Source organism: Numida meleagris, chromosome 2, assembly GCF_002078875.1.
Source record: "Numida meleagris isolate 19003 breed g44 Domestic line chromosome 2, NumMel1.0, whole genome shotgun sequence".
Lineage (NCBI taxonomy): Eukaryota > Metazoa > Chordata > Aves > Galliformes > Numididae > Numida > Numida meleagris.
This window is the reverse complement of record NC_034410.1, coordinates 62,039,165-62,055,425: the sequence shown is the minus strand read 5'-3', so window position 1 is coordinate 62,055,425 and position 16,261 is coordinate 62,039,165. Positions and strand designations below refer to the sequence as shown.

Genomic DNA, 16,261 nt, shown 5'->3' with positions numbered 1-16,261 from the left:
TTGTTTTTCTATCCTTCCTGTCCCTTTGTTTCTCCTAAATAACTAATTCATGTGGCAGTTTCTCCCATTTGTTAATTCAGTTCTATTATCAGGGTTGCTGACTCTTCTGTACATTTTCACCACCCATGACTGCAGTTTTAGACAGCTATGCATATCTGAGACACTCTCTCTTGAATGGAAAAAGGTCAAAGTGATCTTTACTTGTGATACATAATAATTCATTGTCTTTACATTTCAAACTATGATCAAGCCTGTTGCTATGTATTTTACAATGTTTAATGTACCCACGTGGTATTCAGGAAAGGTCTTGCAGTAAAAGAAGTAATCCTTATTTCATCAATGGAATTTCAATCAGGAAAATCCCACCTGCTTTATACTTTCCAAGCATAGGTGATTAGATTATATTATGTACACAACAGATAAAGGGAAAATAAGACTAGCTGAAATTGATACATTAGCAGTTGCACTGTTTGCAGGAACTCGGTGCAAACTCCATGGTTCTTTGTCATGCTGTCTCAGATTGTTTGTCTTTATCTGCAGCACTGTTTTTCTTGAGAAACACTGGAAATTAGGTATTGAACACAAACAAAGGGAGGGTTCCTTACTTGTTTAATCTGGCTGTTTTGCCTGCAAGGTATTGGAGGGGAGAAGCAGGTAGTAAAAAAGGTAATATAAGAAATCATCATACAGCATTGGTCTCCTTCCACACTGCTAATCATTCACATTTCAGTGCATCTAATGGAGATGAGAGATGAAAAAGCTAAGCGAGTCTAATTTACAATAGGCAACCTCACTGGAGTCATGTGTTCGGCCTGAGTAATTGTCAATGTGTTAACAAGGCCTACATTTAAAGAAAGGGAGAACAAAAGGGGTAAAACTCAAAATTTATCTTACTAGGGACCAACAAAAGCAAATGTTCCTATTTCCATCAAGGGCATTTCTTCCATTAAATGACTGCATAGCAAAGAGACACATCGTTCAAGTACAAGAGTTCAGTTTGCAGCAAGCTACAAATCACATTTCATTTATCAGGCCTACAGATGACAGGATATCATCAAATCCCTGGAGAGTCATATTCATTAAAAAGAAATCTTAAGTAATTACAACAATTAATTGACTTGAAACAGTTTCGGGTGGAGAAGGTTTACATAATTCATTTGCCAGACAAAACAAGCCTTATGAAGTCAGGGCAACGTATTATTTAGAAACATCCTCCCTTTCCTGTCCTCTTGAAAAGCACAGAGTAACATCAGACACCTAACTGAAGACAACTAACATGGGCAAACAGACAAACAAATGGCAGAAATTGGGTCTCTACTACTATAACTCTGTAAAAGGGATAATGCCTCACTGGCTTGCTCATACCATTACTTGAAGACATCCACCCATTTCTCTTGTGTTTACTGTAAATAGACAGAGACTTTCTAAGGATTAATTATGTAACAGCAGGTTTGGGAAAAAAGGCAAATGAAAATCCTTCACACAGCCACCATACAGTGCAAAAATTATGTATGTCTAGTTTCAAATGCAGCCTGAAGGTTTCTTACAGGTTGCAAAGGATGCAGACATGTTGCTCCTTCCTGTTGACTGTTCCTGAATTTGTAGGTTTCAGAACACCATTCTCTTATGAAGCAGCATCAGTGAACACAAAGTTTCCCCAGAGCATTCTTATTATGTTATCCAACAGTTTCTTGTGCTCCCTAATCTATTTCTAGATTTTACTTCTTGTTTTGTTCTCATTTTACAAACTGAGGCAGAAATTTTTCTGTTCTGTATGTTTTCAGTTTTTGACATAGTATGGTATTAGTCCAAGAATATTAATACTTCCCGGTATTAGTAGAGAACAGGTACAGCAATGAGATTTCCAAAGTAATCCAAACCTTATGAGTTGAGAAAGCTCTCTAACTGCTCAGACTATTATTTAACATATTATTTTTTCTGTTGGTGGCCCCAGTTGCAGTCCATTTCTCTGCACATACATACCAGTATCTTCAGGGAAATGAAGGAAAACAGTCACACTTCACAAAATATATTTTCAAAAATAACAGCCATGGTAAAGTGTGTGCCAGAAATGCTGATTATTAAAGTATCTGAAGTCAACGTGCAGGCATGCAATTAATTTATCATATTGTTTCACTTGAAGAGCAAGACAAGTATATTATTGTGAGACTTAAAAAACTCGTTTCCTGTATCATTAACTAAGACAAATCTGCAACTCTACCTAACAATCTGGAAATGCCCAATTCAAATGATTAATGAAACACTGTATCAGCAAACAGATTGACAATAATTAGTGACCATATTTGGTGAGGAAGAATGCTGTGTTTTTAACTTGGCTTTTACAGGCCATATCAATTCCCCAGTTTCTGGCCTCTACTATCTGCCTATTATGTCCTACCACTAACAGAAATTCTTGCTTCATAAACAAGTTCTTCCCATGATAACTGTAGAAAAAGACAAAAAATCTTATTTCTGATAGTGCCATAGACTGGGAGAATAAGTGAAGAGTTACCCATGTTTACTGGTTGTCTACAATTTTAGGAGTCAAATTTCATATATATTATAATTTCCAGATATTCTTCAAGCTGCCTTCCACAGTGGAAAAATCCCACATATTTCTGAATTATGATTTGGAATATTTTATATGCGTACAAACTTACAATGGTATCAAAACTGGCTTATGTGAGTTTTATTACTTGGATAAATCCAAGTACTGCAAGCCTTTTTTTCTTATCTTACCAACCAGCTAGTCTATACTCATCAAAATAAGGTAACATGGATGAGTCATATTTCCCTTAAATTTTGATATGATTTTTAGGTTTAATGCACAATTCATAGAGATAGACTACAATTTTGCTGGTGTATACTGGCAGGATCAAAGGAAAGTAAAAAATGCAAGTATGTTTGACTCTGAACAAGATACAAAAAAACACTACACGTTATTTATGAACATTTCACACAATAAAGAGACAAAAAAAACCATCACAAGTAAGAGATCACGATGGCAGCAGTGATTAATGAGATGCTAAGTGCAAGGAAAAAAAAATGATTACTTTCTACTTTAGTGTACAACCACCACATTCTGCACAGTGTTTTCAGTGTTGTACACAGTTCACATGTGCTGGAGCTTACAAACACATTTTGAGTAGTATATGGATGCATTTTAGTATGACAGATAATCTGCATACTAAGTTTCAGACCATTAGAAATGCAGACAACCAAGAAATAAGAGCTACTAAACCTCTGATTAGGTAAGCAAGAAAAGTAAAAATCTTACCGATACAGGAAAACAAAATTGACCTCTGATTGCAGATTGCAGCCAGCACCAGGTCTGCTTCCCACCACAAGTCTCACTGAGGCAGGTCCAACCTGGAAGAAGCAGGTGCACTTCAGTGGGAAGTTCTGAGGTCTCTGCTGGGAGATTCTGCAGCATTTTTCTGTCACTGTCCACTTTAAAAAGGGAAACTCTTCCCTGTACCCCTAAACTATCTCATCCTGGAAATCTAAACCCAGATACCCCTTGACATGGAGAAGTGGCTCAGCACTGCATTTCTCAAGCACTTTCCTTCTTTCCCCCAAAATGTTTAGATTCTTTCCACTGTCTTCCCATTCTCCAGCCTCAGGAGATATCTCAGGCCTGCATCATCTGGAGAGGGCCCCACATGCCATTCAAGATACAAAAAACACAGGATGGCCTCTGGAGCTGGAGGTCACCTAGGAGCCCAAATCCTGCAAGGAACACAGCCCAGCTCCCCTCACCCCCACAGCTGGAGCTGTCTGCCCAGCACAGACCCCAGAGAGACCCTCAAGATGGAGGCAACACTCCAGGGGCTGGCATGGTCCCCTCAGCCCCACAGGAGACATTTCTCCTGTCAGGCAAGGAGTAGGGGTGCTGCTCGGGGAACTGAGATTGCACACAGAATATATTTTCTTGCAAGTTAATTTTCCCCAAGACATACCTGGCCTATGTGTTTTTACCTTGCTGGATGCGGCTGGGCCTCAGTGCCAAATGTGCACAACCTCTCCATTTCTCAGAAGGCCAGTATGGAGGCAGAGCCCTGCCAGCACTAGTCCTGAGAGATCTCCACCTCTGCACAACCTTACTGCCATAATGCTTCTTGCCTTTATTTGTTTAGATACAATTTAAGTGGGGTGGGCTTTAAGCCTCAAACCTCCCGCTGCCGCCATCTTGGACACCCTCCTCAGCAAGCTGAAGAGTGCATACAGAAGGTAAAGTATGTGTGAGAAATGAAACCTTCCCTTTGTCACTTATGCTAATTTCTTGCAAAGATATAATTCACTTACTAAAGAAGAAGGTAAAATCAGAAGGATATAGTTGAAAATATTAACTTATGTGTTCAGTAGCAGAAATGACATTGATGTGACATCTGTATGTCTATTTGTGTGCATATCAAGTATTAGCACTAGGAATTGTGTTAGATGTGGCCTATGCATGTGGTGGACTAGGTCTCCAGCTCCAGTAAATCAGTAAAACCATGCAACTGATGAACCTGTGCTGATTTACGCTGTGTAACAATCACATGTGCATGCATGTATATGACAGAGAAAATGCTGTCAATACTCTATGTTAAAAATTTAACCAAACTTATTTATCTATACGCACCTGGTATGAATACAGACTGTGTTCTGTAGAAAATGCGTGGAAATATATCTAATTTTCTTTCTGTACAGAGGAAAATGCTTTCCGGTTCAAGCTGTTAAGACATTCACAAACTAAAATGAAGGAAAACAGGACTGGGCATTTTTATGGAGGTTTTGGCTTTAAAGCAAAACCAGACAGAACAAAGGCCTGAACAGGAAAGGTTCTTTTTGTGAAGAAAGGCTAAGCTAGAAACCATTTCAGGAACTTTCTGGGAAGCAGCAGTATGAAGTTTAGAGTGCAAGTTCAGATGTACTACTTAGTCCCATTGAAAGCAAGTAGAACTTATTCCTCATTTCACCTCCTCTCTCGTTGAAAAAAAAGCAGGTTTTAGAAATGTGTATAAACCAAACAACACAGAAAATCAAAGTAACACAACAAGAACAAAAATAACTTCTTCCAACTGTATGTCAAACCTAACAGAAGGATCAGCTGTTCAGCTACTGTAAATAATTGCAACTCTGTTGACTTCAATAAACTTGCACTATCAGGGAATATGGCTCTCTCTGTATTTCTTCCAAAGACACAGCAATAAGGACTGAAAAATGCAGAAATGTGTGTTGAGATTTTCCCATTTTTAGGAGCATTCTGCATTAATCTAAAATCCTTTGTATTCTGTGGGAGATTCTAATTGAATCTATAGGTTTTGGATTGCTGTGTTCAAGCTAAGCATGAATCTACAGCCATGTTACAAACTTAAAAAAAATGGTGTTTGTAATGGAATTGCTGACAGATCTTTAACCATAGAAGTGCTAGCGGGAGTCACTATAATATTGTAAATAAGGTGAATAGGCTCTTCTTATCTCATTTCACAGCTGAGCAGTGTATTGCCAGATAAATCAAATCAGGGTAAACGGCTTCATCTAATAAACTGGGTCAACATATAATGTATTTGTCCAGGTTTACACTTTCATTGATTCTCATTTGATTTTAGAAGAGATATTTCAGTTTGCGTTTATAACATTTTTAAATATCTCTTTTCTCCCTTCTCTAGAGAACAAGCAAGCAAGAGAGAGACGATGGAAGTTGTTAGCTTCACAAAAAATGCCTAGTTTTCTGTAAGTTCTGCTTTTCATTTTTATGCGTTTGGGAAAGGATGGGGGTGGAGAATGAGAGAGTAACTATCTCTTATCTGCATTTTCTCAATAATGTTTTAGTGATGTTTGCTAATGTATCATTCATTAACCATCAGCCACTATAAAAAACATAATCTATCTCGCAAAGTGGACATTATTATCGCATTAAATCATTTCACAATATACCTGAACGGTTCCACATGAGGGGCCTGGCCTGACTGAGCTCAAATGCCTTGGGGGCAAACTCTTCAGCAGTAATGAGATACGAGGTCTGTCTGTGATGAATATGATATTACTCGTGTCAGTGGCTGTGGACTGCACCCAGAATATTTCTTCTTACAGTTTTTTTTTTTTTCCCTATTGCAAAGGAACTCAGGCAAAGCACTATTAACCCAGTAAATGAAGCTCTAAAGATCACAGAGTGTGCCCATTAGTCGACAAGATTGTGACTAATCCAATTTTTCTTGCAGGGAGCAATTCTGATGCTTCTGTAACATCTGGGGATGGCAGGGCCTGCATTACTGATGAGCCTGAATATTTTTTCTCCTACCTTTTTCTTCATCGAAGAACAATTATTACACATACCTGTTTCACTGTTTCTTCTCCTTTCCCCTCATTTTTCTCCACCCCTTCTACAGTGATGCATTCTTTGGCAGCAGTTAAAATAATATCCCAGGCTGACAGAATAAGAGAGGGTGAGGCCTGTGAAGGAGGCTAAAAAAAGAAACCCATTGTGTTTGTAGGAATGCAGGCAGAAAACATGCTTGTTCACTACAGGAAAGGAGTTAGGTTTCTCAAAAACTAGCAGGAAAGGGCATAGAACCATTTCTTATCAGACACCATTAAGGGCATGCTATCATAAATTGTCCCAGAATTGGAAGAGAATTTGTCATCTTGCTTCTACTTTCCCTGGTAAAGCACTATGTGTTATTCTTTGTGTGGCAGCACTACATGCCAGTAACAGTAAAATTACGCTTTTCCGATTTATTCATGGTCAATTATGGAATTTCATTCTAATATATACTGGCACTTAGGCCAGTCTTAGGCCATTTCATTTAAATGACATCTCAAAAAGATTTTATGATAGTAAAAAATCTATCAAATGCTAATGGCTAGCATATGTAGATTTTACAGGGTGATTTTTGTGTGTTCAGGAACAAATCTTACCTGTACTTGTACAAGGATGCAAAAGATGCTGAATGCCAGTGAAGTTCTTGTCTTATGGGTAGGGATGAATATAATAAGATAAAGGAAGAATGGATTAAGTCTAATTCATTTGCAGTGTTGCACTGTGGGAAAATGTTCACAGATAGAAAATAAGTCCAGGAATTTTGCATCCATTTGCTTAAATATTTATATGAAGGTGGTGTTGTTCTCATAAATCTGCTGCAAACTATGATTTTTTGTAGTGGTTATTTTGGAGATTCATCCTTACCTCCTCACAGGTCTCTCTTGGAAAATTATTGTATTGGGTTCCATGCTAAGAATTAAACTTTGTCCAGCATTCAAAATGCCTGAGCTAGAAATCTACCTCTCTCAACAACTGATATTTCATTTCATTATTTTATTATTTTATTGCAGTGCTCCCATTGTGTCAGTATCTCTGCAGAGAATAATGGCTGTTTAGCCATGCACTCTGTGTCCTGGAAGCAGAAAAACTTTTTCACAACATTTCTGCTTCTAACTGAAAGCAGAATATACTGATGTATGTGAACAAGGATGAAAGAGATGGTTTTAGACTACAACCTTTCCTGTTCTCTGAAGCCCAGAGATAATAAGAATTCTATTAGTTGTCAGTAGCAATTCTTTAGTGGGTCATGAGTTTATTATTAAATAAATCTGCAGAACATCTCTAAGTGACTTCAGTAAGAGTCCTTGAAGAGTTGGTGCTACTCAATATGAGGAAGATTAATATTGAAAAATAGATGGAGATCAGTATTTGCTAATGTTACTAACAGTGTACATACACCAAGAAGGAAGGAAAACAGTGACAGATTTGAAAGTATTCTAGTCACCTTGGTACCTGGGCCATTAAACTGAAATACAGCTTAATTTAGAGAAATAAAGTCAGAGGTGCTGTGAACCAAACATGAGTGTACAATGTGTATGACAGTCATGTGAGATAGTGATAAAGAAAAGGCAAGAAATAAATTTGATGCTATATACCAAGCTGAAATACCAAAACTTGGCAATCCAAGCAGTGGATTTCATCAGCAGGAAACTGACAGAATAGTAACACAAAGAGGAAATGCCATTACTGCCTTTAAGGAGCTGTAGTTTAGTTTCACAGGGAACAATCTTGTTTAATTTGAGGCACCATTTGTCATTCAACAAGAAAGTAAATGATGTACTACACAGTGGCTTGTCATGCAGTTAAGAGAGAATACTACAAAAATAAACATTTTGATACAAATCCTTCTTTCAGAGCTTAGCCTAATTAAATTACATTGTACATATATTTTGAACTCTTCTTTAATTAGTCATGTAGACTGGAAAATCTCTCTCTCATCTTTTTAGTCTTGTCCAGGGTTTGAGTTTACAGGGTGTTATAAGCTAGGTACTATTGAAATGCTTACAGTATATACATACATTGTTCCGAAAGTAATGCTTCCTGTTTACTTCTATGTATTTATATCCAACAGATACAATGAGCAAAATAACATTATATGATAGAGCAATTTCTCAGCTGCAAAACACTGCTTTACAACACAGTCACCACCATTAGCTATACATTTTCACCAATGATGTACAATAGCCTGCAAGCCATGCTCATAAAAATCTGCACCAGCAGAGGTCATTTACTGTCGCTGTCGCCGCTGCTGAAACACACCACCCACCACCTCACTGTGCTCACATCCACTGTTTGGTCTCCATAAACATCCAGAAATCATCGATGAATGTGAGTGGGTGCCATTTTTTTTTTTTTGCATGGGGGTATTCTATGAGACCCATTTGCTTCATCTGTACTTCCACGTCAGCTGCCATTTTGTCAGACTGCCCCAGTGCAGCCATCTGTCACACAGCAACAAGTGTAATGGAATATTGGTGGGAAGGTTCAGCCTCTAGCAGCGTACCTCTGACATCTGCCTCTGATGCCATGGTCCAACATATTAAAACAGGAGGCATTACTTTTGGAGCAGCTGTCATATAACAAATGCTAGCAGCTGAATGAAACTCTGTCCACTCCATGTCGGCAAAAAAGCCACTTTCGGATTTTCTGAGCCAGGATTTTACACAGTTTAATTTCAACATTTCTAAAGGTGTTCATCTAATTTTGTTGCTCTCTGCATTGTCACAAATATAACTAAAAGAGAAATGATGCTAGGAGATGATTCGTAATGTCAGAACATTGCCATGCCACTTTCCAGAACAGATTAACTGGGAACTTGGCCAGATATGTCTTACATGCATTTCCTGGCAGCTATATGTATGTAGTATCGAAAACAAGTCTGCAAGACAGAAAACACTTGTGCATGTGACTAAAGTGATTAAGCATGCAGGTGTTTGTTGGATTAGGCCTTTAATGTGGATCTTGCCTAACGGCCATAACAGTTCTGGATGTAAGTCATGAATCAAACAGAATTAGTTGACGTATGATAATGTTACAATGCTGGGTGAAGAGAGGTACTTTTTTTGCCTTCACATAAATAGCAAACACCATAAATTTTAATGTCAGCTTTGGATACTGTTTTGTAAGCAATTTAGCTTTATTTAAATTGTTTTTTTTTTTCATCTTCTTTGTTGCTGCTGATGTTTTTGTTTTGATTTTATTATTTGTAAGGAAAGACCCTTAAGTTTCTCTCAAATAGCCATATCTGGTAAACTGTCATCTGCTCTGTGTGAAACTGTGCACTCGAACTCCTGTTGACCTCAGTGAGATGAATGAAGTTTCCACTCTCGTTTCCAGCATGGTTTGAAGTGTGACATGCAAATCCAAACACAGCTATGAGTAAAAGGGTCTCTTTTCAGCCTAGAGATGGCTAAACTGCCCAGAGAGAGCTACTTTCTCCCATAAGACTTGTCTGTAGAAATGTTTGAGAATCCTTGCGCTTTCTTATGCCTGGGTAACTTTATCAGTGATAAAATCTGAGAATAATCCTTATGTGAAGTGTTTGTTACAGCATACATAATTGCAAATTGTAGCCTTGAATGGCATTTTGGTAATGGATCTTCAAAAATTGCCCAACAGTTAAACTCAGTAATTGTGAAACATTTTTTTCTCTACTGTTTATCATCATACTCCATCATTTATATCTGATACATTTTTGCTGTATGAAGAACAGTGGTTTTCTCCTTAAATTCTATGACAACTGTTGCAATACACTTTAATGTTGGCTTTGAAGCCTGACTTTTCATTTTACATGTCCACAACTTGAATTACGGTTTAATTAGCAGCAAAATGCAGCCACTCTATGGTCCTGAATAGAATGTAAGGAATCACCAAACTGTGTTCTGTTTAGATATAGAACTAGTAGATACTGAACCGTGCTTGTAGTCGATTTATTACTGAAGAATATTATTTTAATGGTTCTAAAAAAGCTTTAGGTATTTTGTCATAAATTGTGTTCTGACAGTTCAGATAGAAGGGTATTCCTAAAGACAGTTGTTAGGCAAACTCAGCCGCGTGTAGCTGGGAACAAAAGCTAGGCGGCACTAAGGCTGCCACCATATATCTCGTCTACGTTTTCAGTTATGTTAACATTTGTCAGGTGATTTGTAAGCATGTCTATCCTAGAACAAGAGCACTGCATGGGCAATTTAAACTGCTAAGACTTTTTGAATTGGCCTGACAACAGTGTAGCTAGAGTTATTGCTACAGGTAAGTGGATGCAGTCTCTGCACTCCAGACTTCCTAGCCTTACATAATTCATTTTAGAAGAAACATTTTTAAAAAGCACAGAACTAGGATATTTCCCCCTTGACTTCTGTGGGAACCACTGGGCCTTAATTTTCACTGAAAAAGATATGGCATATTTTGTTGCCTAATACAGAACAAAGCACTTCACTTTTGCTAGGGGCATTGGAAGTTGGAATAGATGTCACAAGGTGGTAGGAAGAAGGGAAGAGTTATGGAGGACATTATCCTGATTTACATGCAAGTAGGTTCTCAGGTGTTATGGCTATCTAAGTAAATGATTTGAAAATTATCATTACAGGAGAGACAACAGGTATGTAAGAGGAAATTGGTCACACCGATGGAATGCAGTTGTGCTACGCTAAAGGAATCTTCATTCTTTTGTTCAGAAATAACTACAGTTCTCTCAGTGTCATCTTGGAAGATGATTGAATGAAGTTTGTTCCTGATTCTGACAGGACTAATGGGAGAAGAGGCGAACAATACATTTTTTAATGATAGTACAGTAAGCGGAAGTGAATCTGATTGTGTAGTAATGCTCTATTAATTAACACCATCAGGAGGCATTAGGAAGGAAAAGTGGAAGAAACGGAAATGTTTAAAAAAATTATTCAAGATATTATTTATGAGTTCTATTTCTGGGACTGCAGCTAGTCTGGTACCTCTCTCCAAAATAAATGATGGGGACTGATGCTGCATAATGGGAAAATTTACAAATAGAAATGAAAGAAATGTTTATAATTTTGACCTTACTGACTCCAGTAAGATCAGTCTTTTACTGGTTTAATATTGTTTCACAGTTTGTGCTGTTAAATCAAAAGGTTATCTATAATACATCTGGCACTATTAATGCAAAGGATCGGGGATATTCAACAGACATTTATTCATTATTAATATAGATAATAAAGGATCATTTATGAGGCTACAGATGAGATTTTTATCATCAAAAGCTTAAAAAGGGAAATTTATTTTTGCTTCAGGACAGAGATGAAAAGAGTCAGTAATGGGAAATGTAAGAGTCAACACAAAACTGTCAAATTCATTCTTTTCCTGAAGACAGCTAGCACTTGATAGCAACAGATTAAAAACAAAATAAAATAAGATATTTTTGATGTAAAATCCCTTTATTGACAGGGAGGGGCTTTCTGTGTAAGTGGTTTTTCTGCTTTTGTCCTTTAGCAAGGCAGTTGTCAATGCTTTTCCCTCATGCATCTGTGATTTCCAAAGCCTTGCAAGAAGATCTGCAGAGGGACAATGTGTAATTGTCTCCAGAGTTTCTGAGAGAAATTTGAAAGAGAACTTGATGACAGTGAAAATCACCTCTAGGGACTCTTTATTATTGGATGCAGAAATTACACTAGTGTGTTTTGTCTTTTTGTAATGTCTCTTTTTGCGATATGATGGCACAAATAAATAGTATGAGAAGGATGGGCACATGCAAAATGAAAATGACAGGAAAAGCCAAATACTGAATTGTTTGCTTGTGTATGTTCATGGTAATTGCTGGTATTTACAGAAAGAAAAGGAACCCCTCCAACAGTGCTACTGAGAGTGTTTATAAAGTGGCAGATCTTGATTCACTGAAGTCAAGGGACAAGACCCATAACATCTGTTGAGATTGCCCTGTGCATTCTCAAGACTGCAGTTACCTACATAGTAAAGTATCCTCTATACAAATGGTGAAAGCCAGGATATTCAGAGTTAAGGCTAAAACTCTCTCCTCATTTCACCTATCAGTTTTATCTAGGGCAGTTGCTTGCATCAGCTTCCAGGGTTCTCAGAACATTCAATTATCTTGTTTCCCATATGATCTGCAATACCCAAGGGTGGACTTTGAATTTGATGAAGTTGTATCTGATCTGAGGGTATGGACTGACCAGTCAGCTTGAGATGACCTTAAATCCTCACTAGGAACAGTGATAGCAGTAAAATAGAAATAGATACATTAGAAAATTAATTTCATTACTTAGATACTGTCCTTGTGTTGTCTAGTTCTTGGGTAGAGTTCTGAAAACTCTAATTTAAGTTCCTTTTGCCCATATTTTCTTTGGCCCCCATGTCAAAAGAAGAGCCCACATTCCCCTTGCTATTTGTGGAGTCTTGCATAAATTGTGTAGCTTTTTCTCAATCATGCAGATGAAACATGGCAAGCAATATATGTAGAAACGAGCCAGAAGCAAATTTGAGTTATACGATCTCAAGTTATTCCTTTGTGTTTGTTTCTTTCTATGACAAGTTCCTGCCTTTTTGGCCATAATGCTATTTAAAAACAAATAATCCGTGGGGTCTATTTGAGTCAGATCTGAAAAAAAAGAGGCCCCTTCTGAAACTTATTAAAAAAAAACCCTACAGGACCTTGTCTGAAAGTGAGAACTTGGAATCCCTTCCCTGTAAATTGAATAGGGTCTGAATGCTTTGTATTTTAAACTGTGAATCACATTTGAATATAAATTAAACAGTTTATAGGCAAACAAAATATGTTCTCTTTTCATTCTCCCTAAAGGTGTAGAATAGAGAATGGCCCCAGGATGGTCCCGAAAGCTCCAAATCTTCATCATATGTCAGAATCTGTTGTAAAAGAATATATCACAGAGGTTTAGGAGAAACAGAGCAGAACACAATGGGAATTTTTGTGTCAAACTTTCTTACTTTTAGTTGCCGTTCTAGCCCCTAATTCAAGCATGATGACAGGTAAGCACTGACTAACCTAACTGAGCCTAATAAGTTACCTCCCCAGCTGTCCATTTCAACCTTCTTCAGATTTACTGCTAATGCAAAGAGTTAGCAAGATTATTTAATGTGCATGTACCTCAGCTGCTTTCCTGCAAAATCCATCGAACTAAACCACTCATCTCTGTGGGAAAAAAGCTGTAGGGTGAACACGTACTGCATTCTTCTGGCTTTGCTGTGGGAGCAATCATTTCCAGAGTAACAAACACCCAGGGGACAAAAGCATGTTAAATCCTTCTAGCTGTCTGCTAAGAGAAGTTATGCAAAACCCAACTGAGTGAATCCCAGGCAACATAAATCCAAATTCCATCACTCAGGTAGGCCACAATAATTGCACAGACTTAATCTGAAATTGGTGAAAATTATAGACTACTCAGAAAAACATACAGGATTTGGGCCATAATAATAAAAGAAACAGCTAACCTTACAGAGGCTAGACTTCTTCATTACATGGGATTTTTCCTTGTAAAGCCTTGTTAGTTTGGACCTCTCTCCATTCATGGAAGAGAAGAAGTCTGTAAAAATACTTCTGGCTTCAGGAGAGCCCCTGTACTGGAGATGAGTTTTAACTTCTGATTAAGAGTTTATACTGAAAAGGGAACATTTTGAATAACAAATTAATGGAGACAATTTGTTTTCTTTTATAAATTTATTCTCCTGTCTCTCCATGTGTCTCTATCAGGAATAGGTTAATATATTACACGAAGCCATTGTTAGTCCCAGGTGCACAATATTCTGCCAATGAGCAGCTACATGTCTAATTAAAGAAATCACCTCAGCAGCATCTGTAGTCATTCCTGGATGTGATGGAGACCTGTGAACATGCACTGATGACCTTCAGACTGCAAAAGGATAGAGAGGGCATCAGAAAGACAAAGAAGCAAAGCAGCTGGCAAGCTTGAAAGCAATGTGGGCTATTTTTTCACATGGACGCTGCCTTTTATTTCGATCAGAACTGGGATCACAAAAGATCAAATCCTATGTGACATGTAATGTAGATGCCAAAGTCTATCAGGGAAGCTTCTTAAAATTCATGAGAAGCAATCAGAAAGATTTTAGATGTGTAGAAAGTGAGGAGAAAGTGATTGATACATTAGACAAATACATACCTGCCCAAGTCATTAACATGAGGGAGGGAGGAAGGATACCATGGTTAATGCACAGAGAAAATGCTTTATACAGAAATATCTCTGAAAGCACTGAACTAATTAAAGGCCTGAAACAGGAAAGTATTACTCACATGAATAGTCAAAATAGTAATCAAACCACCACAGTAAGGACAACTCATGAGTAAAGGTTTGCTGTCAAGTCCTGAATGAAGTAAATGCATGAAAACCCTGCACTGATGATTAAATCCTGTGCTTGTTAAAATGTAATAATTTCAGTGACAGGGAAGAGATTTGATTAGTGTGCTTGAGCAGGAAGGCATTATTATGGAGGAGTGATTTATGGAACAGAGCAGCACAACATTTTTAGATTTTTTTTGTACACGTTTAAGCAGAATCCAAGGGTATTTTTTCACAGAGAATGACCATGTGCAATTAAAAGCATCCATTAATTTTAGTGAGACGAAGGGGAACTTTTTTGTTTTTTTCTGAATAAAAAAAATCATTTTTTCACTTGTAAATATTAGGTTGGTGTTGGATGTTGATTTTTTTTTCTTTTTTGTACTCATTAAACAAGAGCAAGAAAGTTTTTTCTTGAATAATAGAGAGATTCCGTACAGCCAAGTAGCAAAAAATGTGTGCCAGATTTATTGTTTGTGCTGTAAATCATGAAGAATGATCATACCTGTAAGCTGAGTGTGTTTCATGGAATATCAAATATAATCCACTGAAATAATTGAGAATCTTTCTGCTGATGTGGTGGACTTTAAACCAAGTCAATAGAGACATTAGCTCTTCACAGAATACTTCTTTTATACATTTAAAAGAAAATAAATGAGAATTTATTCTGTTCTGAAATCACTGAGAATGGGTAATGGAGCTACACTACAAACTCTTTGTGACTTTCATGTGCATTTGTGGCTTGTGTAGCAAGGCATCTTCTAAACTAGTGTGAACTGGAATACTTGTATGGTCTTCATATTGTTGGTTAATACTAGATGAGGATTGTGGACTGCTGGATCCTCAGAAACTAGTCTCCACTATTGTTTCTATCAAGAAACTGTCATCCTTTTTTCCAATGCTTGTATCTCATGCCAACAAGAATGAAACTTTTGTCTAGTGGTCTAGGAACCCTGTGACACTACCTTGAAAGAGAAATAATAACTATAGCTCTCCAAGTATCAGGACACTGCATCTGTAGCACTCTGTCCTGTTTTGGTCTTCCCAGTACAAGAAAGATTTTAATATACTAAGAAAAGTTCAGTGGTGGGCCAAAAAGTGGTGGAAGCACTTCTGTACATGAGGAGTGACTGAAGGAGGTGAGTCTTTTCACCTGGAAAGAGAAGGCTTTGGGGGAAATCTCATTGCTGTTTTACACTACACAAGAGAGATAGGAATGGTAGAAGCAGGTCTCTTCAGAAGTTCATAGTGAAAGGATAATGAGCAGTGGCCCTAACTTGAAATAAGGGGAATTCTGATTAGATAATAGGAAAAAAAATCACAATGAGAGCAGTCAAATATTGAAACAGATTGCCAGAGAAACTGCACAGTGTCTGTCCTTGCAGCTACTCCAAACTTGCCAGGCCAAAGCTCAAGCTGTATCTGTTCTGAGCTGTGCTTAAACCAACTTGTCCCAGAGGTCTGATCAAAGCTAAATTATTCTGTAATTCTATGTAAGTATTTTTCATCTCACAAGCTGAGATCTGCTATGACTGAAATTTTCACACTGTTTTCATATATTATAATGAATTGAAATAACAACAGATGTTCATATGGTGAGTTTTCACTAGATTCAAGTCCTGATTGACTATTCTTTACTGTATTTTCTTCTCAA

General features: G+C 37.5%; 2 long non-coding RNA genes across 2 annotated transcripts in view; one reads left to right on the top strand and one right to left on the bottom strand.

Annotated features, from left to right (window-relative positions):
• Nucleotides 1–4,063, bottom strand: part of LOC110395125 — an 82,056-nt gene extending 77,993 nt beyond the window's left edge. The window contains exons 1-2 of the long non-coding RNA XR_002436181.1: nucleotides 3,979–4,063; nucleotides 3,278–3,369 (exon numbers count right to left, since the gene is read on the bottom strand). This is a non-coding gene — a long non-coding RNA (uncharacterized LOC110395125). The remainder of the gene's footprint in view (nucleotides 1–3,277; nucleotides 3,370–3,978) is intronic.
• Nucleotides 4,142–7,229, top strand: LOC110395124. The gene is made up of 3 exons (XR_002436180.1): nucleotides 4,142–4,230; nucleotides 5,655–5,718; nucleotides 6,207–7,229. It is a non-coding gene; the product is annotated as an uncharacterized LOC110395124 (long non-coding RNA).